The sequence below is a fragment of the Triturus cristatus genome, chromosome 5_2, assembly GCF_964204655.1.
Source record: "Triturus cristatus chromosome 5_2, aTriCri1.1, whole genome shotgun sequence".
Lineage (NCBI taxonomy): Eukaryota > Metazoa > Chordata > Amphibia > Caudata > Salamandridae > Triturus > Triturus cristatus.
Genome location: NC_140588.1, coordinates 660,112,916 through 660,140,322, shown reverse-complemented (window position 1 = coordinate 660,140,322; position 27,407 = coordinate 660,112,916).

Below are 27,407 nucleotides of genomic sequence, written 5' to 3'. Positions count from 1 at the left end.
TTTCCCTAGGTGCCGGCAGAGCTAGGGTTCAAAAACTACAGCTCGTCACTTTGCCAAAAAAGGGTCATTTTTCACTGCAAAATTGAGGTGTGACCACGTTGCGTTTTGCGCCGTTTCCTGTCGCGGGCACTATGCCAACCAGCACAAGTGAGGTACCATTTTTCTCGTAGGACTTTGGGGAACGCGGGGTGGGTGGAAATTTGTGGATCCAAGCAGATTCCAAAACTTTCCATCACAGAAATGTGGGGAAAATGTGTTTTTTTCGTCCATTTTTTATATTTGCAAGGGAATCTGGGTAACAGACCATAATGGGAGGCAGTCAAGTCACCCCATCCTGGATTCCACTGGGTGTCTAGTTTTCAAAAATGTATAGGTTTGCTAGGTTTCCCTAGGTGCCGGCAGGGCTAGGGTTAAAAAACTACAGCTAGTCACTTTGCCAAAAAGGGGTCATTTTCCACTGCAAAATTGAGGTGTGACCACGTTGCGTTTTGCGCAGTTTCCTGTCGCGGGCACTATGCCGACCCGCACAAGTGAGGTACCATTTTTCTTGTAGGACTTTGGGGAACGCGGGGTGGGTGGAAATTTGTGGATCCACGCAGATTCCAGAACTTTCCATCACAGAAATGAGGGGGAAAATGTGTTTTTTTTGTCAATTTTTTACGTTTGCAAGGGATTCTGGGTTACAGACCATGATGGGAGGCAGTCAAGTCACCCCATCCTGGATTCCCCTGGTGTCTAGTTTTCAAAAATGTATAGGTTTGCTAGGTTTCCCTAGGTGCCGGCAGGGCTAGGGTTCAAAAACTACAGCTAGTCACTTTGCCAAAAAGGGGTCATTTTCCACTGCAAAATTGAGGTGTGACCACGTTGCGTTTTGCGCCGTTTCCTGTCGCGGGCACTATGCCGACCCGCACAAGTGAGGTACCATTTTTCTCGTAGGACTTTGGGGAACGCGGGGTGTGTGGAAATTCGTGGATCCACGCAGATTCTAAAACTTTCCATCACAGAAATGTGGGGAAAATGTGTTTATTTTGTCAATTTTTTATATTTGCAAGGGATTCTGGGTAACAGACCATGGTGGGAGGCAGTAAAGTCACCCCATCCTGGATTCCCCTGGATGTCTAGTTTTCAAAAATGTATAGGTTTGCTAGGTTTCCCTAGGTGCCGGCAGGGCTAGGGTTCAAAAACTACAGCTAGTCACTTTGCCAAAAAGGGGTCATTTTCCACTGCAAAATTGAGGTGTGACCACGTTGCGTTTTGCGCCGTTTCCTGTCGCGGGCACTATGCCGACCCGCACAAGTGAGGTACCATTTTTCTCATAGGACTTTGGGGAACGCGGGGTGGGTGGAAATTTGTGGATCCACGCAGATTCCAGAACTTTCCATCACAGAAATGTGGGGAAAATGTGTTTATTTTGTCAATTTTTTACGTTTGCAAGGGATTCTGGGTAACAGACCATGGTGGGAGGCAGTAAAGTCACCCCATCCTGGATTCCCCTGGGTGTATAGTTTTCAAAAATGTATAGGTCTGCTAGGTTTTCCTAGGTGCCGGCAGGGCTAGGGTTCAAAAACTACAGCTAGACTCTTTGCAAAAAAAGTGTAAATTTTCAGTGTGAAAATGTGGTGTGTTCACCTTAGGTTTTGAGCCACTTCCTGTCGTGGGCACTATGCCTACCCACACAAGTGAGGTACCATTTTTATCGGGAGACTTAGGGTAGTTCAGATTTGTAAAGCAACTGTTATTACCTATTGATTTTTGATGCATTTCTCCCTTCCAAATGAAAGACATTGTGTAAAAAAAAAGTCATTTTGAAAAATGACCAATAATTGTCATGCAAGTATGAGTATTCCCAATTTCGAAAATGTCCAAATATGCACTGTTTCTAAACTCTGTAATTTGTTCCCATTTCAGAAATTCATAGGTGTCTTTCATACCGATTTTTCCATGTACACATTTTCCCACAATAATTGCTATATACCCGAAACAAAAAAAAAAACCATTACAAAATGCTGCTCAGTTTTTTACTCTGGGTTAATTGGGCTCTTGGTGAACCTACAAGTCCTATATATCCCCACAACCAGGAATGTCCACCGGATGTAACGGTACATTGTTTCAAAGAGATGTCATAATTCGAAGAAGTTACAGGTGAAAACATTGACTCAAAAGGCTGCTTTTGTTCAACAATTTTTTAATTTTTCCTATATTTACCTGTTAGTTTCTATAAAGAAACCTTGATGGATCTACACAAATGACCCCTTGTTGAATTCAGAATTTTGTCTACTTTCCAAAAATGTATAGCTTTCCAGGATCCATTATTGCTTTTCTACCCATTTCTACCATTATCTGGAAGGAGGTTGAAAGCACAAAAAATAGCAAAAATAGGGTCTGTCCCAGAAAAATGTCAAAACTGTGTAAAAAATGTTGGATTTCTGACAAAAATCTGTCATTCCCTAAAAGCTGGAGAAATTATGATTTCAGCCCCACAAACCCTTATTTGATATCATTTGCAGAGAAAAACCAAGACGCTTTCATTTGCAGCCACTTTTCCCCATTTTTCAAAAAAAAAAAAAAATGTTGCTGTATTTTGACTAATTTCTGGGAACCCTCTAGGAGAATCAACAAACCCTGGGTACCTTTAGAATCCCCATGATGTTGGAAGAAAAGGACACAAATTTGGCGTGGATACCTAATGTGGTCAAAAAGTTACAGGGGCCTAAGCGCGCACTACCCCAAATAGCCCAAAAAAGGCTTAGCACAGGAGGGGAAGGGCCTAGAAGCGAAGGGGTTAATGGATGGAAAGATAGTATTCAATGCACAATTTTTCCAAATTATCTACAAATGTTAAATGAAGAGATTGAACAAGAAACTAGGCCTGGGCGGTAAATTCCGTTCCGCTCGCGGAATTAGGGTAATTTCGTGTTCCGCGGAGAACGCGGAATTGCCCAAAATTCTCCGTTCCGTGGCTTCGCAGAATTTTTTGCTTGTTAGTGATCTCAAAATGCGTCTTCGCAAGATATTTCCCCCCGAGCATGCAAACAGCGTTCGCGAAGAGGAAAAAAGCATCGCGCACAAGCAATTCCACGTTAGCGGAATTTCTGCGTGCTCGCGGAGATTTTTTACTGTTTTGCGGCGCTTTGAGTAGCGCGACTACGCAAATGCAGCCCACCCCACAAAAAACTACTATTGCAGCTAAAATAGCTATAAAGAGTTCTCAAGATAGGCAAAGTTCTGCTCCTCTAAGTCAAGATCCATTAGTACAAACAATTCTTGAAAATGAAGCAGCAATAGCCATGAATAAAGTAGAAATGTCAATACAACAAGCACAACAGGATATAATTGAGTTGGGAAACTAGGAAGACCAACTAAATTTTGAACAAAAAGAAATATATCAGCAAGTGACACAACAGAAAAAGCATGGTTTACTTCACGAAAAAACGAGTGCAACTGCACATCATTTAAACCTATTCAAATATATATCAGTGGTCAAGCTGGAACAGGGAAACATTTATTCATTAAAGTTTTGACCAGTTATCTACAGAAAACCACTGAATGACATGTATCTTGTGTTGTAACAGCTCTAAATAGGTTAGCAACCTACAACATGAAAGTTATTAGTTTACATCAATTACTTATGCTACCAGGTGAACATGAACATAAATTGGAATATTGGAAGTTATCTGTAGAAGCTTGTTGTGAAGTGTCAAGAGTACTGAAGAAAATGACTCTTTTAATCATTGATGAGGTGAGCATGGTCTCAAACTTAATGCTTGCCTTTGTATACTTGAGAATGCAACATATTTTAAAGACAAATCACGATGTTATGTTTAGAGGAAAACATTTAATTGTATTCAGAGATCTACTTCAACTTACTACTGTAAAAGGACAACCTGTTTTTAAAACACTTGTCCATGAAGACACTAGGAAGTCTTTGGGAAGTATTGGAAATGTGACCATTTGGGTACATTTTAAATATAAAGAACTGGTTAAGAATATGCGACAAGTAAGTGATAAAGATTATGGAAATATTCTTCAAGACATAAGAAATGGTGTCTTGACAAAACATGGTAAACAAGCTTTAGAAATCTACTAAAGAATGTGATTACAACTGAAAAGACAGCAGCTCAAGTAATGTACAATATGCTTGGAGAAAAGAAGCCTTTAGTCTGCCTATAGTTTGCCTAATGCCTACACTGCAAGAGTGTTCTACATTTAAACAACAACTTTTGAAACTGGAAAAACAAAAAATAGTGGATATTGAAGTTATTGATAAAATTGAACACCAGAGAATGACTATTATTTTTATAGAGAAACTACAGGCTAAATTCCATTCTTTTTAAAAGACTGCATCTAAAACTGCAGGCTTAAGAAAGACTTTACATGTATGTATAAATTGTCGTGCAATTTTACGGCGTAATTTGAATGTAGAAGAATGTTTAGTAAATGGAGCAATGGGAAAAGTTGTTGATTTTGTAAAGCTTCAGAATAGAGATGGAATAGAATTTGTGATTATAAAATGTGATCCAAATAAAGAGGTAAGACAGATTGGGCATTGTATTGTACTTTTTTTGCTTGTAAAAGATTTCTATGTTCACAGACAACAATTTCCTCTCTCTTTAGTATATGCAGTAACTATTCATAAATCTCAAGGTTTAATTATAGCGTTCAAAGAGGGAATGGCATGTGCTGTATTGTCTCGAGTAAGAATATTGTCTGGTTTGTATTTCACAGATTTTGATAACTAAATGGTTAGTGCTGATGCAAATTGTGTAAGAGTATTATTGTTTAAGAAGACTTTATATTCCTGATTTAGGTGAATATCACATATGTGAGAAGCGTACAGTGTGCCCAAAACGAAATATGTTAAAGATGCAAATGTGGTTCCAAAAAAGAAAACAATTGAAGACAAACTTGAAGGCGTAAAAAAAAGAATTGGAAACTGTTGATTACATTCTAGGATACCTGTTAGAAAATAGTTCAGGTATCAACTCTTATGCTAATGTGATTCTGAATGTTGTGTTTTATCTAGAAGATTTTCATCAGGAAATCATGGAAAATCGTGAAAAAACATTCTGGGCCAGATGTACAACGCGAGTCGCTAAATGTCATGTACAACAGTGTCTGAGACATTCTCTCAGGCACAACTCATGCACTAATAGGATAACCCAAGCATTACACTTGCATTCTTCCTTTTACCCAGGTACTCTCCATGCACTCATCCAATAACCCAGACAGTAACTCTGCACTTATGCAATCACTCAGACACTCTTCTTGTACTCAACCGTTCACACAGTCATTACCCATGCACTCATCCATTCTCTCAGGAACTACCCATGCACTCATCCAATGACCCAGGCACTTCCTTTGCACTAATTCTTTCACACAGGAACTATGTCTGCACTCACCGAACCACCCAGGTAGTACATCTGCACTCATTGAAACACTCAGGCACAACTCTTGCACTCATGATTTCACTCACACAGTGACCATGCAATCGTCTAATCACCTAAGCACTACACATACACTCATACAATCACCCAGGCACTACCTTTCCACTTATGCAATCACTCAGGCAGTACTGTTGCACTCAACCATTTACTGAGGCAGTACCCATGTACTCATATTTATCTTAGGCACTACGTAGGCAGTCATCCAATAACCCAGGCATTACTCTTCCACTTATCCTTTTACTCAGGCACTACTTTTGCACTCAAACATTTACTCAGATACTACCCATGCACTCATCCAATCACCCAGGCAGTACCCCTGCCCTTAAGGAATCACCTAGGTACTACCAATGCACTCATGCCATCACTCAGACACTAGTCTTGCACACAACCATTCACTCAGGCACTATCTATGCACTCACCCATTCCCTCAGGCACTACCCATGCACTTGTCCAAAGATCCAAGCATTAGCCTTGCACTCATACTTTCACTTAGGGACTTCCCATGCATGTATCCAATCACCCAGGTGCTACCCCTGCACTCATGCAAAAACCCAGGTACTACCCATGTACTTATGCAATCAGTCAGATACTACTCTTGCACTCAACCATTTACTTAAGCGCTACCCATGCACTCATCCAATGACCCAGGCATTATCCTTGCACTCACAGTTTCACTAAGGTACTTCCCATGCACTCATCCAATCTCCCAGGCACTACCCCAGCACTCATGCAATCACCCAAACACAACCCATGTACTCATGCAATCACTCAGGCACTGCCCATGTACTCATCCATTCTGTCAGGCACTACCATGCACTCATCCAATGAACCAGGTTTTACTCTTGAAGTCATCATTTCACTCTGATCCAAGTACCCAGCCATTACCCTTGCACTCATGAAGTCACGCAGGCACTACCCAAGCACTCATGCAATCATCCAGACAGTATGCCTGCACTAATGAATTCCCCCAGGCACTACCCATGTACTCATTCATTCACTCAGGCACTAGCCATGCACTCATCCAACAACCCAGGCATTACCCTTGCACCCATCATTCCACTCAGGCACAACCCATATACTCATCCAATCTCCCAGGCATTACCGCTGCACTCATGCAATCACCCAGACACTACCCATGCACTCATGCAATCACACAGGCACTACTCTTGCACTGAACCATTAACCCAGGCACTACTTATACACTCATCTAATCCCCAGAGAGTACCTCTGCACTTATAAAACACCCAGGCACTACCCATGCACTCATCCATTCACTCAGGCACTACCCATGTACTCGTCGATTGACCCAGGCATTACCCTTGTGCCCATCCTTCCATTCAAAAACAACAATTGATGGACAGAATGCAGAACAATGTCATACATTCACCCCAGTACAGAGATCTGGGCCTAAATCCATCGTTTTTTTGCTCACCATGCCATTCCAGTTTGAACCCAGCCATATGCAAATCAGTCTTGACCCTGTGCCCCATGGGAACAGTCCAGCCTGAACTGCCAAGCCAGGTCCTCCCTGGACTGGAAACAAGCATCCTAGGACCGGTTCCGGGCTTTCAGACCTCGTCAGCCAGGATAGCTTGATTCCAGTGGCATGGAGAGCAAGGGACTCACGTCTGAGCATACCCTTCCCACTCGGGGTGACAAATGCAAAAACAACAATTGATGGACAGAATGCAGAACAATGTCATACATTCACCCCAGTACAGAGATCTGGGCCTAAATCCATCGTTTTTTTCCTCACCATGCCATTCCAGTTTGAACCCAGCCATATGCAAATCAGTCTTGACCCTGTCCCCATGGGAACAGTCCAGCCCGAACTGCCAAGCCAGGTCCTCCCTGGACTGGAAACAAGCATCCTAGGACCGGTTTCGGGCTTTCAGCCCTCGTCAGCCAGGATACCTTGATTCCAGTGGCATGGAGAGCAAGGGACTCACGTCTGAGCATACCCTTCCCACTCGGGGTGACAAATGCAAAAACAACAATTGATGGACAGAATGCAGAACAATGTCATACATTCACCCCAGTACAGAGATCTGGGCCTAAATCCATCGTTTTTTTGCTCACCATGCCATTCCAGTTTGAACCCAGCCATATGCAAATCAGTCTTGACCCTGTGCCCCATGGGAACAGTCCAGCCCGAACTGCCAAGCCAGGTCCTCCCTGGATTGGAAACAAGCATCCTAGGACCGGTTTCGGGCTTTCAGCCCTCGTCAGCCAGGATAGCTTGATTCCAGTGGCATGGAGAGCAAGGGACTCACGTCCGAGCATACCCTTCCCACTCGGGGTGACAAATGCAAAAACAACAATTGATGGACAGAATGCAGAACAATGTCATACATTCACCCCAGTACAGAGATCTGGGCCTAAATCCATCGTTTTTTTGCTCACCATGCCATTCCAGTTTGAACCCAGCCATATGCAAATCAGTCTTGACCCTGTGCCCCATGGGAATAGTCCAGCCCGAACTGCCAAGCCAGGTCCTCCCTGGACTGGAAACAAGCATCCTAGGACCGGTTTCGGGCTTTCAGCCCTCGTCAGCCAGGATAGCTTGATTCCAGTGGCATGGAGAGCAAGGGACTCACGTCTGAGCATACCCTTCCCACTCGGGGTGACAAATGCAAAAACAACAATTGATGGGATGGGTATTCCCAGACGTGGGACCCGTGCTCACTACGCCACTAGAGTCAAGCTATCCTGGCTGATGACGGCTGATAGCCAGAAACCGGTCCTAGGATGCTTGATTCCGGTCCAGGGAAGACATGGCTTGGCAGTTCGGGCTGGACTGTTCCCATGAGGCACAGGGTCAAGACTGATTTGCATATGGCCATGTCTAAACTGGGGTGGTGTAGTGGGCAAAAGAACGATGGATTTAACCCAGATCTCTTGACTGGGGGAGAATGTATGCATTGTCAGCATTCCGTCCATCATTTGTTTGTTGTAACGCTTTTCGCCCTAAGTGGGATGGGTATTCCCAGACGTGGGACCCGTGCTCACTACGCCACTGGAGTCAAGCTATCCTGGCTGATGACGGCTGATAGCCAGAAACCGGTCCTAGGATGCTTGATTCCGGTCCAGGGAAGACATGGCTTGGCAGTTCGGGCTGGACTGTTCCCATGAGGCACAGGGTCAAGACTGATTTGCATATGGCCATGTCTAAACTGGGGTGGTGTAGTGGGCAAAAGAATGATGGATTTAACCCAGATCTCTTGACTGGGGGAGAATGTATGCATTGTCAGCATTCCGTCCATCATTTGTTTGTTGTAACGCTTTTCGCCCTAAGTGGGATGGGTATTCCCAGACGTGGGACCCGTGCTCACTACGCCACTGGAGTCAAGCTATCCTGGCTGATGACAGCTGATAGCCAGAAACCGGTCCTAGGATGCTTGATTCCGGTCCAGGGAAGACATGGCTTGGCAGTTCGGGCTGGACTGTTCCCATGAGTCACAGGGTCAAGACTGATTTGCATATGGCCATGTCTAAACTGGGGTGGTGTAGTGGGCAAAAGAACGATGGATTTCACCCAGATCTCTTGACTGGGGGAGAATGTATGCATTGTCAGCATTCCGTCCATCATTTGTTTGTTGTAACGCTTTTTGCCCTAAGTGGGATGGGTATTCCCAGACGTGGGACCCGTGCTCACTACGCCACTGGAGGCAAGCTATCCTGGCTGATGACGGCTGATAGCCAGAAACCGGTCCTAGGATGCTTGATTCCGGTCCAGGGAAGACATGGCTTGGCAGTTCGGGCTGGACTGTTCCCATGAGGCACAGGGTCAAGACTGATTTGCATATGGCCATGTCTAAACTGGGGTGGTGTAGTGGGCAAAAGAACGATGGATTTAACCCAGATCTCTTGACTGGGGGAGAATGTATGCATTGTCAGCATTCCGTCCATCATTTGTTTGTTGTAACGCTTTTCGCCCTAAGTGGGATGGGTATTCCCAGACGTGGGACCCGTGCTCACTACGCCACTGGAGTCAAGCTATCTTGGCTGATGACGGCTGATAGCCAGAAACCGGTCCTAGGATGCTTGATTCCGGTCCAGGGAAGACATGGCTTGGCAGTTCGGGCTGGACTGTTCCCATGAGGCACAGGGTCAAGACTGATTTGCATATGGCCATGTCTAAACTGGGGTGGTGTAGTGGGCAAAAGAACGATGGATTTAACCCAGATCTCTTGACTGGGGGAGAATGTATGCATTGTCAGCATTCCGTCCATCATTTGTTTGTTGTAACATCCTTCCATTCAGGCACTACCTATGCACTCATCCAATCACCCAGTCACTATCCATACACTCATGCAATCACCCAGGTACTTCTCATGTACTTATGCAATCACTCAGGCACCACTCTTGCACTCAACCATTTACTCAGGCACTATCCATGCACTCATCAATTCTCTCAGGCACTACCAATGCACTCATCCAATGACCCAGGCATTACTCTTGCAGTCATCATTTTACTTAAGACACTACTCATGTACTGATATAAGCACCCCGACATTACTCTTATACTCATGAAGATACTCAGGCACTACTCATACACTCATTCAATCCCCCAGATAGTACCCCTGCATTTTCACAATCACCTAGGCACTACCCATGCACCCATGCAATCAGTCAGGCACTACTCCTGCACTCAACCATTCACTCAGTCACTACCCATGCACTCATCCATTCACTTAGGATCTACCCATGCACTCGTCGGTTGACCCAGGAATTACCCTTCTGCCCATCCTTCCATTCAGGTACTACCTATGCACTCCTCCAAACCCCCAGGCACTAGCCCTGTACTCAAGCAATCGCCCAGGGACTACCCTTGCACTCATGCAATCACTCAAGCACTACTCTTGCACTCAACCATTCACTCAGGTGATACCCATGCACTAATGCAATCAAGGAGGCACTACCAATACACACATCCAATCAATCAGGCATTGCTTAAGCAGTTATGTAATCACCTAGGCACTACTCCTACACTTAACCATTCACTCAGGCACTACCCATGCACGTATCCATTCCCTAAAGCACTACCTATGCACTCACCCATTCACTCAGGCACTACCCAAGCACTCATCCGATTATCCAGGCAATATGCCTGCACTCATAGAAACTCTCAGTCAGTACTCTTGCACTCATCCTTTTACTCAGGCACTACCCAGGAACTCATCCATTTCCTCAAGCACTAGCCTTGCACTCACACTTTCACTCAGGTTCTTCCCATGCACTTATACAAACACCCAGGCACTATTCGTGCACTCATGCAATCACCCAGGTACTACTCATGTACTTATGCAATCACCCAGGCACCAATCTTGCACTCAACCATTTACTCAGGCATTACCCATGCACTTTTCTATGCTCTCAGGCACTACCAATGCACTCATCCAATGACCCAGGCATTACTCTTGCAGTTATCCTTTTACTTAGACACTACCCATGCACTGATCTAAGCACCCAGACATTACTCTTGTAGTCATGAAGACACTCAGGCGCTACTCATGTACTCATCCAATCACCCAGGCAGTACCTCAGCACTTATAAAATCACCCTGGCACTACCCATGCACTCAACCATTCACTCAGGCAGCACCACTGCACTCATGCAATCAAGGAGGCACTACCTATACACACATCCAATCAATAAGGCATTACCTAAGCAGTCATGCAGTCACCCAGGTACTACTCTTGCACTCAATCCTTCACTCAGGCACTACCCATGCACTTATCCATTCCCTCATGCACTACCCATGCACTCATCCAATCATCCAGGCAATACGCCTGCACTCATAGAAACTCTCAGGCAGTCTCGCACTCATCCTTTCACTCAGGCAGTACCCATGCATTCAAACAATCTCCCAGATACTACATCTACACTCATCCAATGGCCCAGGCACTACGAATGCACTCATGAAATCATTCAAGCACTATTCCTACACTCAAATAGTCACTCAGGTATTATGCATACAGTCATCCATTCACTCTGCCACTAATTATGCACATATCAAATCACCTAAGCACTATTCATTCAGTCAGTCATTCACTTACCTATTATGAATGCGCTCATCCACTCACTGAGACACTAATTATGCACAAATCTTGCATTCATCATACACACATTCATACAAGCAATACCTTCCACTATATAAAATGTTTCTATTTTTAACCAGTGTAGGTGGTTTCATGAGAAACATTTTTTAAATTTATTTTTTAGAACAATTTTGTATTTGTTGTATTTTCTGATTTTTTGTGGTGTTTTTCATTTTTTTAAAAAGAAAACATTGAATCTTAAAGAGTCCAATTGTGGTGTTTCTTTTAAACAAAAAATACACAAGCAACAAAACAAACTTTTTTTTAGCACTAATGTGCTTTCAGGAGAGTCTTGATGGCATCAGTGGAGAGCACGCCAACACAAAGAGTCATCAAGCATTTACGACAATTAATGCCTACATCCTCCAACTCCGGTACAATCAGAGGTTGTGGAGTGATCAATACAACCCCTGCAGATATAGATGGTTGACTTCCATCATCACTGGCTGCTTGGTCTCTTTGTTGGCACTCCATCAACTCATTCAAGACAAACAGTGTGGATGGTTTCCAGGTGCTACTTCATTAAAGAAGTACCACATGAGTACTTCTTCTCTGATCCTCTGGGAAATACTTTTTCATAGTTTGTGCAGGTCACCTTCCAAGCATTCACTTTCTATTCATCTTCGGGGACAGTAAAAAAGCCCACACCATACTTTTTCTTCTTTACTGGCTCCATCACCTCTTCCATCTCCTCCTGCTGCTCTTCAGGAAACGCTGATGCCATTTTAGATTTTGAAAAACGAAGAACACAAAAAAAAAAAGAAATTAGAAAACCTACAAAAAAGGTAGTTTTAAAGGCTGACACAAACAAACTAAAAGGACTGGAACAGGCGTTGGTTACACCCACCAGTAGAATAAAATCTCTTCAACCAATGACAAACTTTTTTTCTGTCACATGGAGCCACGTAGGGGTCGCACACCCATTGCGTATGCGCCGCACACCTCTATAATGTACTAAATGTAATATAAAACTGTAAATTACTATTAGGATATTGTATTTAAAATGTTTTCAATGGAAAGTCTTTATGCAAAACAGATTATTTTAGCTTGAAACATTCATATTTCATACTGTTTACCCCTACGCGATCCCGTAAATATGTGCCGGCAGGATTCGCGACCCCCTGGTGCACAATGGTGCCCGTACATAAAAATGTGTTTTACACATCTTAAAAATATTGCACAAGAACACTCATACCAATCTTTTTCTAAGAAATATATCAGTTCAGTGTAAGTATGTATTTTAGGGTCCCATTTGTGTAACAGATTCACACACCCAACATGTAGATCCACGGCTGGTAGGCGATACCATCGCATCCACAAAAATCTGTTAAAAACATTTCAAAACAAATGTATAACTTGTTTATTACTATTTTTTATGTACTTAGTAATAAACTTCTACAATAAAAAAAATATTAGTTGATTCTAAATATGTATTATAGAGTGATATTTGTATAACGGATCCGCGCACCCACTGGATAGGTTTGCGTACGGAAAGCAACCGTTTTTTATAAATAAATACAAATATATATATAAAGAAGATAGTTATTATAAGAAAAGAACAAAACATCTTTCATACTATTAAAAACAATAATACAAAATGTAATTTAGCAAAAAATTGCAAAAAACACATGCATAAAAATTATATATACATTTTCTTTTTGAATTCATAATTCTGTTATATAATATCACACTGTACAAATATACAAACAAGAAAAAAATTGTTAATTCAGATACATTTCACTATAAACCTTTGATCAGCTATGTTATATATATTTAAAAAAAGTGATTATAATTTTCTTAAAAGTTTATAAAAATACACGAAAAAACATAGAAAAAAAGAAAAAAATAGTTACAAACATGTTTTTATAAACAAAATGGTTTAAAAAGCCTTAGAAATTCACTGAAAAAAACAGAAGTTTCAGGGATGTTATAGTTAGGAATTTGCATTTTTCAAAACCATTGAAAATAACTGAAAAAAACAAATTTTTCAGGGACGTTATAGTTTGGAATTAGCTGTTAAAAAACCTTAGATATTCAGTGAAAAATCACAGGTTTCATGGATGTTATAGTTAAGCTGACATTTCACTCGTTCAAAACTAGAGAAATTTAGCCGTTATAGTTAGTTGAGCTAACTATAACTCATGCCCCCGCAATGCACTGCTGATGATGGCACATATTACATCACTCATGATATGAAAAATAACTAATATTCTACCTGTGCAAAAAAGACCAAAGCAATAAAAATCCACAACACAGTTTTCAGAAATATCAATACTCAAAAATAGCTTTAAAATAAAGTTCCCTGAAGTCGATATTTCCATCTTGGGCTATCATGGCATCATGAACAATGAATCCAAACAGATCTAGCTGACCGCAGCATCGCAGGCCAGCTATGGTGAAATGCAGGGTGTTGGGGACCTCGCAGTGAGCTCTGAAGAGCCGGTGTTGTACATAACATTAATGGAATTACTCTTCATCAATTAATATTGCTACCTGTGGAACATAACAGCAAACTGGAATATCACAAATTATCAGGTGATGCTTGTCGTGAGGTAGCAGGAATTTTAAAAAAATATACGTTTCTGATTATTGATTATCGATGAAGTGAGCATGTTGTCGAACTTAATGCTTGCCTTCATACATTTAAGAATGCAAGAGATTGCACTTTTTGGTGGGAAACTTTTAAATGTATTCAGTGACCTATGACAACCAACACCTGAAAAGGGCAACCTGTTTTCAAGACACTTCTACATGATGAAATAAGAAATTCTCTAAGCAGTATTGTGAATGTGAATATTTAGCAATACTTTGGATACAAAGAATTAGTAAAAAATATGCGCCAAGCAACAGATGTATAAAATAGAAATATACCAAAGGATATCAGAGTAGTAGTTATATAAAAACAAGCAAAACATGCTTTGGAGAGTCACCTTATCAGCAAATAATTTCTTTTGAATATTAAACCAATGCAACTAATGAATAATTTCTTTAAAGAAAACAAGTCAAAGGTTTGTTTAATGCCAACCCTACAAGAGTGTTCAAACTTCAATTAACAATTACTGCAACTGAAGAAGGAAGATATTGTGGACATTTCTAGGCCTGGGCGAGGTACTCCTGTCTGTTTGTGGAGTTTACAGAGTTTTCCGCACGTCACGCTCCACAGAGCACACAGATTTCCATAGAAATCTGATCCGCAAAGAAGATTTTTTTCCTTCCTCATGCTCGCCAATGTTAAGTAGGCACACGCGAGCAAGGAAAATCCAATACTGGACCACCTTCCAGTGAGATTTTCTCAATGCAGGTGGTCGCGGATGGTCACGACCGCTCGCGTTGGGAAACAATCCATTCACATTGAAGAAGCTGCCACCTGTGTGTAACGTCTACTCGAGCAGCATGGGGCTGATTTTCCAGCATGGGACAAATACCTGCTGCTAAAAATTAGTGCGATTGGCGTGACCTACCAAACTCTGCCGCTTGCGGAACTCAGCGAAGCAGCATAATTGTTTGGTCACTTAGCAGAATGTTCTGCACACTGGAACTCCATGAACTCTGCCCAGGCATAGAAACTACATCTACGATCAAATGGAACATCAAGGAGTAACAGTGCTACTAACAGATACACTTCAAGCAAAATTGGATTCTTTGGAAAAGTCTGTATCAAAAACTGCAGGATTAGAGAATCATATACATCTCTGTACAAACTGTCATGTAATTTGACATGGAAATCTAAATTATGGAGAAGTGTTAATAAATGGTGCAATGGGTAATGTTATAAGTGTTGTTAATTATGCAAACAGGGATGACGTGGAACACTTGGACAAAAAATTTGATGAGGTGGACGGAATCAAACAGATTGGTCAATGTTTTGTAGGTTTTTAGTTAGTGTTGTGCAGCGGAAACAGTTTTCACTATCACTAGCATATGCTGTAACAATTCATAAATTACAAGGATTAAGTGTCGATGCAGCTTTTGTAAATATTGGAAGTGCTGTATTTAAAAAAGGAATGTCATATGTAGCATTATCATGAATTAGAACAATGTTAGGTTTGTTTTTGATTGGCTTTGATGAGAAAGAATTAGTGCTGATGCTAGCTGATTAAGGGAGTACAATTGTTTAAGGACTGTATTTGCAACTCATGTAGTCCAGTACCCAGTGTATTAGAAACGACTAATTTGTCCAAAATGGAAGATCACAAAACAGAATATAGATGATGAACAAAAACCAGCACAGAAGGATCATTTCCAAGAATCAAAGAAGAGTAAACTACTGACGAAGAAGAAATGATGCTACAAATTTGACACTATGGGGGGTGAACTGCTATGTGAATGTTATTGTGAAGTTACTATCCCATTTTCCAGATGTTGTTACCGAAATCGAACAAAAAAGAGATAAGAGAATTTCTAATGTGCTCTTTGGTTTGCCGCAGCGTTCACAAACTATCAGAAGTAAAATACATTATGTTTCAAGAATACAAAATATTATAGTTATGTGTACTGGAACAGTAGTATTTTCTCTCAATATAAAAGATGCACAAGAATTTGCTATGGTGATGATAGGAGTATTAGAGGAAGAAGAAATAAATTTTAATTACTTATTTGAATTAAGTTACAAATGAGAGCATAAGTGTGAAGATTGTATATTCACCTCCCCTTCTATAAACAATTCAGAATGATTCCTTTATTTGACATTACCAAATTGTAAAACAGGTGCCTTTTCACCAGTTTACCAAAAACAACAACCAAAATATGACTTGCCCAAACTGCAGATCAGATCTTATATCTAAATGGTTTCTTGAAAGAACAGGAAAATACATTATAATAATGTTACAACAATGCTGACCAGATGGTTCAAAATTAAATACTGAAATAACCAACTTTGTAGCTGGACAAATGCAATTTTCGGGAAGGAATTTTACTACTTTGGCTATTACCTTTCATGAAGCAATAAATATAATGTCTGGACACTAAACTCTGTATTTAAGATGCCAATCTGGATGGACAGAATGCAATGATTCTAATCTAAAATTAAAACCTTGACTACCAAGAAATTACCAATCTCATATATTTTGTGGAATATTTGTACATAAAGACTCCTGTACTGTGTTTTTCATTACAGCATTTATGGTTTATTCAACATTTTTTGGCCTATCGGGTGTAATGTCTTCAGAATATTGTTGGAAATGTACCAGTCCTTTTACTTTCAACAAAGGAGTTTATACAACATCTAAACACTACAAGCTCTTATTATAGTTAAATACTGAGTGGATATACCACAAGAACAGCAGCCTTAGCTTACCACCTAAAACTGTTTTGAAAAATATAAACACCCTTTTGTTTCACCAACAAACTTCTGCAAACTACTGTATGATGGTTCATATACATGGATCATCACCATTTTCCATATTATTTTACCAATAGGACATAATGTTTTCAGCAACATCTGCTTCACAAATATATGTTATTGTCTACCAGATATAACAATATAAGAAACATTTAAAACCAATCTTTCTTTAGACTATTGTAGTAACTTTAGAAAATCCTGAAATGTGTGAATTGTAGTGAGTGCTATGCATGGTATTAATTATTTGAAAAAATGTACTGTAGAGAATTTGATTTTTTTTTACAACCCATTGATGTGTTTCTCCCCATTGTTCGATGATGATGCTTCATACAGAGCACTGTTTATGGTGTACAAGTATGCAAACTGAGAACAGTGAAAAGGAGAAAATAATGTTTTTGCCTTGCTGTATTAAAATGCAACAGTATAAGTAATGTATGTTGGTAACATGTTGTAATCTGCAAGAGGAAATACTAACAGATTTGTTCTCTGTTTTCTTTTTCCAGAGCGAATGGAGCTCAGAAAGGCTGTATGTGTCAAATCACTTTTCTATAGTAGGCAGATTTATAAGTCATAATTATACTAATGCGCCCACCCACTCACACATACAACCCTCAGACTCAAATTTGCACACTCATGAATAAATGCATGCACCCATTCACTCACTTATACAGCTAGTCATGCAGCCAAATTCTGACCCAAACTGGCACTCCTCTACTGTTTCATTCACCCTTATACGAACTAAACTATATATTCACTCACCCAAATAGACAATGAGACACCCATTTTCTCACTCATACATGCATTAACACACCCATGTGTCCACTCCTACACCAATTAGCTTCCCTATTCTTGCACTTATAAGCCCATTAACTCAGTTATGTATGCACTATTACCCCATTTCCCCCTAATTGAATCATCCATGCAGTACTTGTGTACTCATTCAATAACCTATGCAGTACTTATGCACTCATTCTACTATCCATACACCTCTCATGCACTCATTCATTCATCCATTTACCACTAATTCACCCATTAATTTATCCATACCCCCTTATTTAGTCATTCTAACATCCATTTACCACTTATGTACTCATGCAATCTTCCAAGCACCACCAATAAACTCATTGACTCATCCATACACCACTCATGCATAAATTCAATAATCATCTATCCTCACTCATTCTTACATTCATGCACCAGTTATGCAGTCATTCAGTTACCCATGCACCAGTCATCTACTCATTGAATCATGCATGCACCACTCATAAACTCATTCAACTATCCGTGCACAACTCATTAACTCATTCAATCAACCATGCACAACTCATGTACTCATTCAATCTTCCATGCACAATTAATGCATTCATTCAATCACTGATTCACCACTGATGCATTCATTCAGTGATCCATGCACCAGTCATGCATTCAATCAATTATCCAAGCACCACTGATGCACTCATTGAATCATGTATGCACCACTCATGCACTCATTCAATCATCCAGTCACCACTTATATACTCATTCAATCAAGAGATCAGTGCTCATACACTTATTGACTCACACATGCCTCACTCAAACAACCATAGAAGCATAATGTGCAACTCATGCATTCATTTAATCACCATACACCACTGAAACACTCATTCAATCATACATATGCCACTCAGACTGTCAATCATCGTACACCATTCATGCCTTAATTGAATGATCCATCAACCAGTCATGTACTCATTCAATCATGCATGCCCTACTCATGCACTCATTTAATCACCCATGCACCACACATGCACTCATTCAATCATCCATACACCACTCATGCACACATTCAAACATCAATACATGATTGACTGATGCACTCATGCAATTATATGTACACCACTCATAAACTCATTGACTCACCCATGTACCACTCAAGCACCCATACAATCATTCATAGACCATTTATGCACTCATTCAACCATCCATGCACTGCTTATGCACCTATTCAATCATCCATGCACCAGTCATACACTCATTAAATCTCCCATACACCACTGATGTACTTATTCATTCATCCATACACCACTCAAGCACTCATTCAGTCATTCATTCACCAGTCTTACACTCATTCAATCATAAATGTACCACTTATGCACTCATTCTAACATACATGCACCACTCATGCACATATGCATTCCTCCATGCACCACTCATGCACTCATTCAATCATCTATGTACCACTTAGGCACTCATTTATTCATCCATGCTCAACTCATGCACTAATTCAATCATTCATACATGGTTGCCTTTACTCACTTATGCATACATGCACTTATACGGACCCTGTTAGATTTGGGGGTCTCTGGTTGGCATAGGTAGGTACCTGTGACAAATAGGGACACTTGCGTCTAGTCAGGGTAAGGGGTTACACTCCTAAAATAACCCCTGCTCACCCCCTTGGTAGCTTGGCACGAGTAGGTAGGCTTATCTCAGAGGCAGTGTGAAAACATTTGTGACCACATACATTAACCAAGTGACACAATACAGATGGACACCACACAAGTTTTTATATAAAAAATAAGTATTCTTTATATAGGCTTATCACAAGACCACAAACGACAAAAATCCATAATACTGTACTTTAAAATGGTAGACTTAGCTTAGTTCTCTTAAGATGGTAAATGTGACACTCAGAGTTCAATGTACATTAAGATGTGTAACGCAAGACAACAAAAGTCTTGTAAGGAAGGTGATGCATTGAAGATCTGGTGCAAAGAAACAAAGATGGTGCTTTCCTTTTGATGCAACACGCTTCCCGGTGATGCGGCGGCGTCTGCTGCGACATTGATCCTCTTCTCCGGCGATGCGAGATGTTTCCTCACGATGCGAGCCACAACAGGCCCTGTGACCCGCTTCCCAGTGATGCGGCTACGTCTGCTGCGACGTCGATCCTCTCCATTGGCGATGCCAGTTGCTTCCACAATGATGCGCGCTGCAACAGGCCCTGCAACACTCTTCCAGGTGATACGGAGGCATCTGCTGCGACATCGATCCTCTTCTCCGGCGATGAGCTGCGACACGCTTCCCAGAGATGCGGAGGCGCCTGATGCGATGTTGATCTTCTCCGGAGATGATCCGCGACAAGCCCTGCAACATGCTTCCCGGAGATGTGGCGGCGTCTGATGCGACGTTGAGCCTCTTCTCCGGCGAGGCGAGGCGCTTCGGTGGACCTGCGATGACTCAACTATTCTTCTGCAACACGCTTCCAGGTGATGCGGCGACGTCTGATGCGACGTCGTTCCTCTCCTCCGGCAATCCGAGGCGCTTCATGTTGTGAAGTGGCAGCGGCAGTTCGGCAACACGTTTCTTGTTCGTGAGTCGCGCTTCCAGCTCCTTGCTACACACAGTCCCTCAGGAAGCCTCGCAAAATAGCAGGCACTTCCAAAGAACTCTTGAGGAGCTGGTGGGTGAAATCTGTTGTCACTGAGACTTCAGCAGGAGGCAAGCTCTTTTCCATGCCCTTGGAGATCCTTCACAAGTTGAATAAAGTGCACACAAAGTCATTTCTCCTTTCTTTGGCAGTCAGGCAATGACTGTAAACCAGTCCCTCAAGCTTAGGGATAGTCTCTCCTCAGTCTCTTCTGGTTCCGCTCCTCAGCAAAGGTTTCTTCTTGTTTCCCAAAATTATCTAAATTCTTGGGTTTGGGTCCCAATATTTATACTCAGTTTCTCTTTGTTCTCTGAAGGCAGAGATACCTTTGCCTAGTTCAAACCAGTTCTGGTGAGTCATGGAGGACTTTGTTTACACGACTCCTTCTTTCCTTTGACAGTGTAGGCCAGGGCCATCAGACGCACCACAGGCGGTGGAGCCAGCATTGTGGAGGGAAGGCACAGCCCTATTCAGGTCCCAGGTGCAACTCCTCCCACCACTCTACATCAGGATAACCCTATTCAACCCTGTGCTGACTCAGCCTGCCTCCGGGAATTTCCCCAGCCCCTGTCACTCAAACTCCAGACAAGGAATACACAACCTAGCAGAGGCAGGTTTGGATGGTTAGACAGGAAAATACCTACTTTCTAAAAGTGGTATTTTCAAACACAGAATGTTAAAACCAACTTCACTAAAAAATGTATTTTATCATTCTGAGTTCAGGAATACTAAACACAAATTTCTACCATGTTCCCTGAGTCAGTTAGGATTACAAGATGTAATAATCAAACTGCCCATTCTGGCCTATGGGGAAAAGGTAGCCTTGCAATAGTGAAAAATGAAAATGGCTGTAATTCACTATTAGAACATGCCACACACACCAGGGCATGTCCTACCTTATACTTACAATGCACCCTGCCCTTGGGTCTACCATGGGGTGTCTGATATGAAGAAAAGGGAAGGTTTAGGGACTGGCAGGTGGGGGTACTTGCCCAGTCAGCATGACAGTACCAGACTGCACGCAGGCTCTGCAATGGCAGGCCTTGGACACACTTTTGCAGGCTGCTTCTGTGGTTGTCACAGCAAAACACACAAGATGATGGACAGAATGTTGCAGATTGGCAAAACATTCACCCCCAGTCACAGATCTGGGTTTAATCCATCGTTATTTTGCTTACCACGCCACCCCAGTTCAGACATGGCTATATGCAAATGAGTCTTGACCCTGTGCCTCATGGGAACAGTCCAGCCCGAACTGCCGAGCCATGTCTTCCCTGGACCGGAATCAAGCATTCTAGGACCGGTTTCGGTGTTTCACCCCTCTTCAGCCAGGATAGCTTGACTCCAGTGGCATAGTGAGCACGGGACCCACCTCTGGGCATACCCTTCCCACATAGGGCGACCAGCAAAACACACAAGATGATGGACGGAATGTTGCACATCGGCAAAACATTCACCCCCAGTCACAGATCTGGGTTTAATACATCATTATTTTGCTCACCACTCCACCCCAGTTCAGACAAGGCTATATGAAAATCAGTCCTGACCCTGTGCCTCATGGGAACAGTCCAGCCCGAACTGCCAAGCCATGTCTTCCCTGCACCAGAATCAAGCATTCTAGGACCGGTTTCAGGGTTTCACCCCTCTTCAGCCAGGATAGATTGACTCAAGTGGCGTAGTGAGCACGGGACCCACGTCTGGGCATACCCTTCCCACATTGGGCGAACAGCAAAACACACAAGATGATGGACGAAATGTTGCACATTGGCAAAACATTCACACCCTGTGGTTGGCACAACCAGTGCTGCAAGCCCACCATCAGTATTTGGATTACCAGCCCTGGGCACTCCTGTTGGACTGTACTAGGGTCTGACAGGTAAACCAAACCAACCAATCATGGAACCACTAATTCATACATCAATTTACCATAGGGAGCACTTGCACTGTGGCACTAGACAGCAGTGGCACAGTGCACAAAGCATCTAACACCAGCAAAAACACATGAGGGAACAGCAACAAATGGAAGGGAGACACACGCCAAGGTGCCAGGTCTAACAGACCCTTACTGTCCCATGCAGAAATTCATGCACCCACTCACTCACCCATGTATGCAAACATGCATTCATACTGCATACTGTAGTTTTTTTTTAACTCTAGCCTTTTATTGTTCTGATTCATAAACAATTTTTAAAAATCTTGTTTTATGTTACAAAAATGGCAACTGAGACATTTGAAAAATGGGTACTCAGAAATGTCAAAAACTATGAAGGGTAAACAAATTGCATTTATAATTTTTCGCAGTATTGTAAACAGCTGCAACACACTGCACACTGGCAATCAACACTACCCAAATGTCAATGGAATATGTGGCCATTCTTGATAACTCTGGAGCCATATCTGTAGCACCTATGAAGGGCCTCTCTAGCCTGGAATTGTTGCAGCTGCCACTGATGTAGTGGATCCTCCAGTCTCTCGCTGCTTCTTTACCATCTTCAGATGATTGCCATGGTAGGACATTAAATGGTACAGTCTGGACGTTGTCCCATAAGAATATTTCTTGCTTCTGCCTCCAGGCAGGGTCTTGTCACATTTGGTCACTGTCTTGGAATCTCCTGATGGAATTCTGAAGAAATCCATAACCACTCTTGTTCTGGGGAAGCCCCACATCATGAGTATCTCCACTGTTGACTCCTATGCATCCTGGACCTCCTGCTTCTCCGGCTGATCCCCCTCTCCAGGTTCTGTTGCCATTTTTTGCTTCACACATTGCAGCCTATGTCAAAATCCTTGCAGCTCTCTATTTTTTGCAAAAGGGTCATTCCAAAAGGTCTCCAGTGACCTGTGGGTATCTCTCAGGCAAGTCAGTCCTGATGCTTGCATCAGGTACTGAGCTGCATCAATAGAAGAGCTCCCCTCCACATACTAATGGCCATTACACTGGACAGGAAGCAAGGGGTAGCTAGGGATTTCTTCCTCATTTCCCACTCCCACATGTGCTGAGTGCAATTCATTGTACCCATATGGCTCTCCAGCCACCTCACCGCATTGCACACATCTTGTGCAACAGACTGCAACAGACACCTATGACATTCAATCATTGTGTCTTTGATGCCAGTGGTAGATTCATTGATGTGCATGCAGTGTTTCCAGGCAGTACCTATGTCACCTTATATTCCACAGGTCAACTTTTGCTGGGTGGATTTCAGTGGAAGAATATGGCAACATGTGGCTATTGGGTAAGTACCAAGCACAAAAAAAGTGTGAAATGTATAAAAATCCTCATGCCACATACATGTCCTCAACAGACGCTGCATGTACCAAAGTATAGCTCATGTACTTCACAGATGCAAGAAGGACATGTAAACAAGTTCCCTAATTTCCCTTCTCAGGTGATGCTGGATATGCACTCTCCCCTCAACTCCTAACACCATACCCGCCACTGTACCTTGGAGTAGTACAATGGAGCATATATATATACTCGAGCCAGCAAAGCTCACAGTATCGGTCTCCTAAAGTCTCTATTCAGATGTCTTGACTTTACAGGGGGGTGCTGCTTTACTCCCCTGAAGGTGTGTGCAAGATCACAGTAGCCTGTGGTGTCTTGAACAACACATCAGTAAGTTATGGTGTACAAATACCTCTGGACCCTCAGCTAGGTCTGAATCCTAGCATTTGGGCCATTGCACAGAACAGAGGGCTGGGTATGCGAGTCCATGATCAGCTGGTTGGCACTTTTTTCACCGGAGCATCCTGTTGTGTTACAGACAACATGTGGTCTGTCCATGAATTTCATCCTGAGCCTGTTTTGCAAGCCACACTCAATGTATGTACCAACAGCTGTTGACAGGATTCAAAAGATTGCCCATGCAGTTTGTATCCTGGGCCTGCCACCAACCCCTCCTTAACTCTATATGCTCCCATTTCATCGGGGTCTTCCAGTCCATCCCCTTCTATTAGTACACTTCCAAGTGGCTGCCCGGAACACCTATGGGAAGGCTCTGACCCCGACACATAACATTTCCCATGTCAGACCTAAACCCCTCCCTGTATTTTCACTCCTGTGGCTGCATCCCGGGAAGTGAAGGGGACCCATGGTGGGAGCTAGACATATCCTGTCAGATCCTACTGCCTCTCTGTGAGGAGCTCCGTATGTTCTGAGAGGTGCATACAAGATCCATTGCCACCCTCAATGCCTATCACTTCCTTGGGTGCTACCATGTTGTCTACCCTTGACCAACGTCCCTCCACCCTCAATATGTCCCCCTGTATGTTTTCCCTCACTGTTTCCCCATACCCTTGTGTGTCCCAACCCCGGGAGGTGGGTGGTCCTACACTTGCCAGCCAGGAGCTGCATCTGATTCAGAGGCTCTGCACATCATGCAACTAAAGGATGACCATGAGGGCAGTTCACTGACTAAACAATGATCTGATTTTTCACGTTTTCTTTTCCCCTTGTATATACACTGGTTCCCCTGACACCGGATTTGCATTGGTCATGCAATATGTAATGTGCAGATGTCAGCAATTAGTGCTGACAATGTCTCCAAGGAATCCATTACCTCACAGGATTAAATGTCAGTGCATGTGTGAAACCTCCCAGGACCTTTTGAAAATGGGAGCCCGATTCACAAAGGGACTCCACTATCTCATAGTGGAGGAATTGCCCCCAACTGCAACTACTCCCCCACAACATGAGCGATGAGGCACTTTGTGAATCATGTTTCTATTTTTCCTTTTTGTAAATAATGGTTGCCAGCACATTTTTGGATTGCATAGAGTACACCTTCGGGCCTGAGAGTCTGAAAATGGGCTGGAACCAAACAATTTTAAGCAGGAAATGACTTCAGGAAATGCTAGGATGAAAATACATCACAGAATGTTGTAGGCAGACATTTCTGTTCATTCTGAGTCATCCTCAGCACCAGATCAGATCCTCTGCCATCCTGCCACTCTCTACACCCAAACAGCCCCCAAAATCGCTGAGGGACTTAAAGTGAAAGCACCCTCTTTCAGCGAAAGGGAATTGGACCAATTAGCTGAGGGGGTGCTAAAAAAGTACCCTCAGCTGTATGGGGGGCCCTAGGATCAGCTGAGCAATGCAGTGTGCACCAGAATCTGGGTTACCATTGCAGTGCAGTGGGTATCTATGACCGGCAGGGAAGGCCATGCCCTAAGCGCTGGGGTGACCTGAAACAAAGGGACAGTCCTCCCAGAACCATGTGCAATTGGCTCACCTCTCACCACTGTGAAGGAAAGTATTGAGGGCAGCCTTGCCGACCCTCCATGCTGAGCAGGAGAAGCATGAGCAGCAGAGAGCTGGTAAGTGCATTTACAATATGTGTCTGATGTAAGGGATGAGAGCTTTACCGTCAGGTGTGTTATGTCTCCTTTTACCTAATCTCTGCAAATACAGCAGTCATTATAAAGCCAGAGCTTCATTGTAGCACATAAAATGCACTGAGCAGAGTGCATTTTGGGACTTGTAGTGTTTGGAAGCGATTGGGGGAAAATACCCTTACACATGCATTTGTATGAAAAGCAGCACTGGCAGCACCAATTCTTGTGAACCAAGGGCCTTATAACTGCTGTGTGTATTAGGTAAGGAATGCACAGACGCTGTCCAGTGTGTGGGTGAGAGGACTTTGGGTGTTTGATGCTATAGCCTGCATGCCTTTGGTGTGTGTCTTATGTCTCCTTTTACCTAATCTGTGCAAATACAAGTCATTTAAAGGCAAAAGCCTCATTGCAGCTAATAGAATACACTGCACAGAGTGCATTCCATGACCTGTAGTGTTTGGAAGCCACTGGGGAAAAAGACCCTTACACGTGCATTTGTATGAAAACAGCACTGGTAGCAAAATTACTTGTGAACCACGGCCCTTATAACTACTGTGTGCATTGGGGAAGGATTGTCTCCGACACTTTCCAGTGTATGGATGAGAGGCATTTGGGTGTTGGATGATGTACCTTGCATGCCTTTTGTAAGATTGGGTTCAGAATAAGACAGAAAATCATGTGACTTGGAGCAAAAACAGACTTTGAGGACCTTGACTCTCACTACAGTGGAGCAAGACCACTGACTCATTATCAGTGAAATTGCTCTCCCTCCCTCGCAGCTCCACTATTAAGTGAGGCCTTCCCCCGAGCCCCTGCACTCTCGAGTGTTGGTGTTCAAGGCCCTCCTCCACCCTCAGGTGAAACCTGCGCCTCATCCCTGTTGGTCCAGTGGACCTCTGTCTCCATTCTCTCGCTCCGCTTTTCCTCTCCTTTTTCACTCTTTTTTTTCCCCTCACTTCTATCTCCCCCCTTCACTCTCCTTCTGGGTCTTTCCTCCATTTTCTGTTGTTTTCTCCTCATTTCAAGCTCTCCCTTCACTCTCCTTCTGTGTCTTTCCTCCATTTTTCACTCGTTTTTTACCTTCATCTCAATCTTCCCCTTTCACTCTCCTTCTGTGTCCTCTGTGTCTTTCCTCCACTCTTTCTTGCACTTTTGCTGCCTTATTTGCACTTTTCTCTCTCTTTTTGCCTTTTTCAGCCCGTTTTTCCCTGCCGCTGTTGCCCCCACGGCCCCTCCCCCAGCACGACCAGTGTGACCGACCCAATCCAGCTCCCCTCCCCGCTCCCACCTTCCAGCTGTCCAGCCCTCCCTGACCCCTACTTAATGGCGGCAGCTGCGGTGACAGGCGAGCAAGACCACTGACTCATTGTCAGTGAAATTGCTCTCCCTCCCTCGCAGCTCCACCATTAAGTGAGGTCTTCCCCCATGCCCCTGAACTCTCGAGTGTTGGTGTTCGAGGCCCACCTCCACCCGCAGGTTTCACCTGCACCTCATCCCTGGTGGTCCAGTGGACCTCTGTCTCCATTCCCTCGCTCCACTTTTCCTCTCCTTTTTTCCTCTATTTTTTTCCCCTCACTTCTATCCCCCCCTTCACTCTCCTTCTGGGTCTTTCCTCCATTTTCTGTCATTTTCCCCTCATTTCAAGCTCCCCCTTCACTCTCCTTCTGTGTCTTTTCTCCATTTTTCACTCGGTTTTTTCCCCTCATTTCAAGCTCCCCCTTCATTCTCCTTCCGTGTCTTTTCTCTGTTTTTCACTTGTTTTTTTACCCTCATCT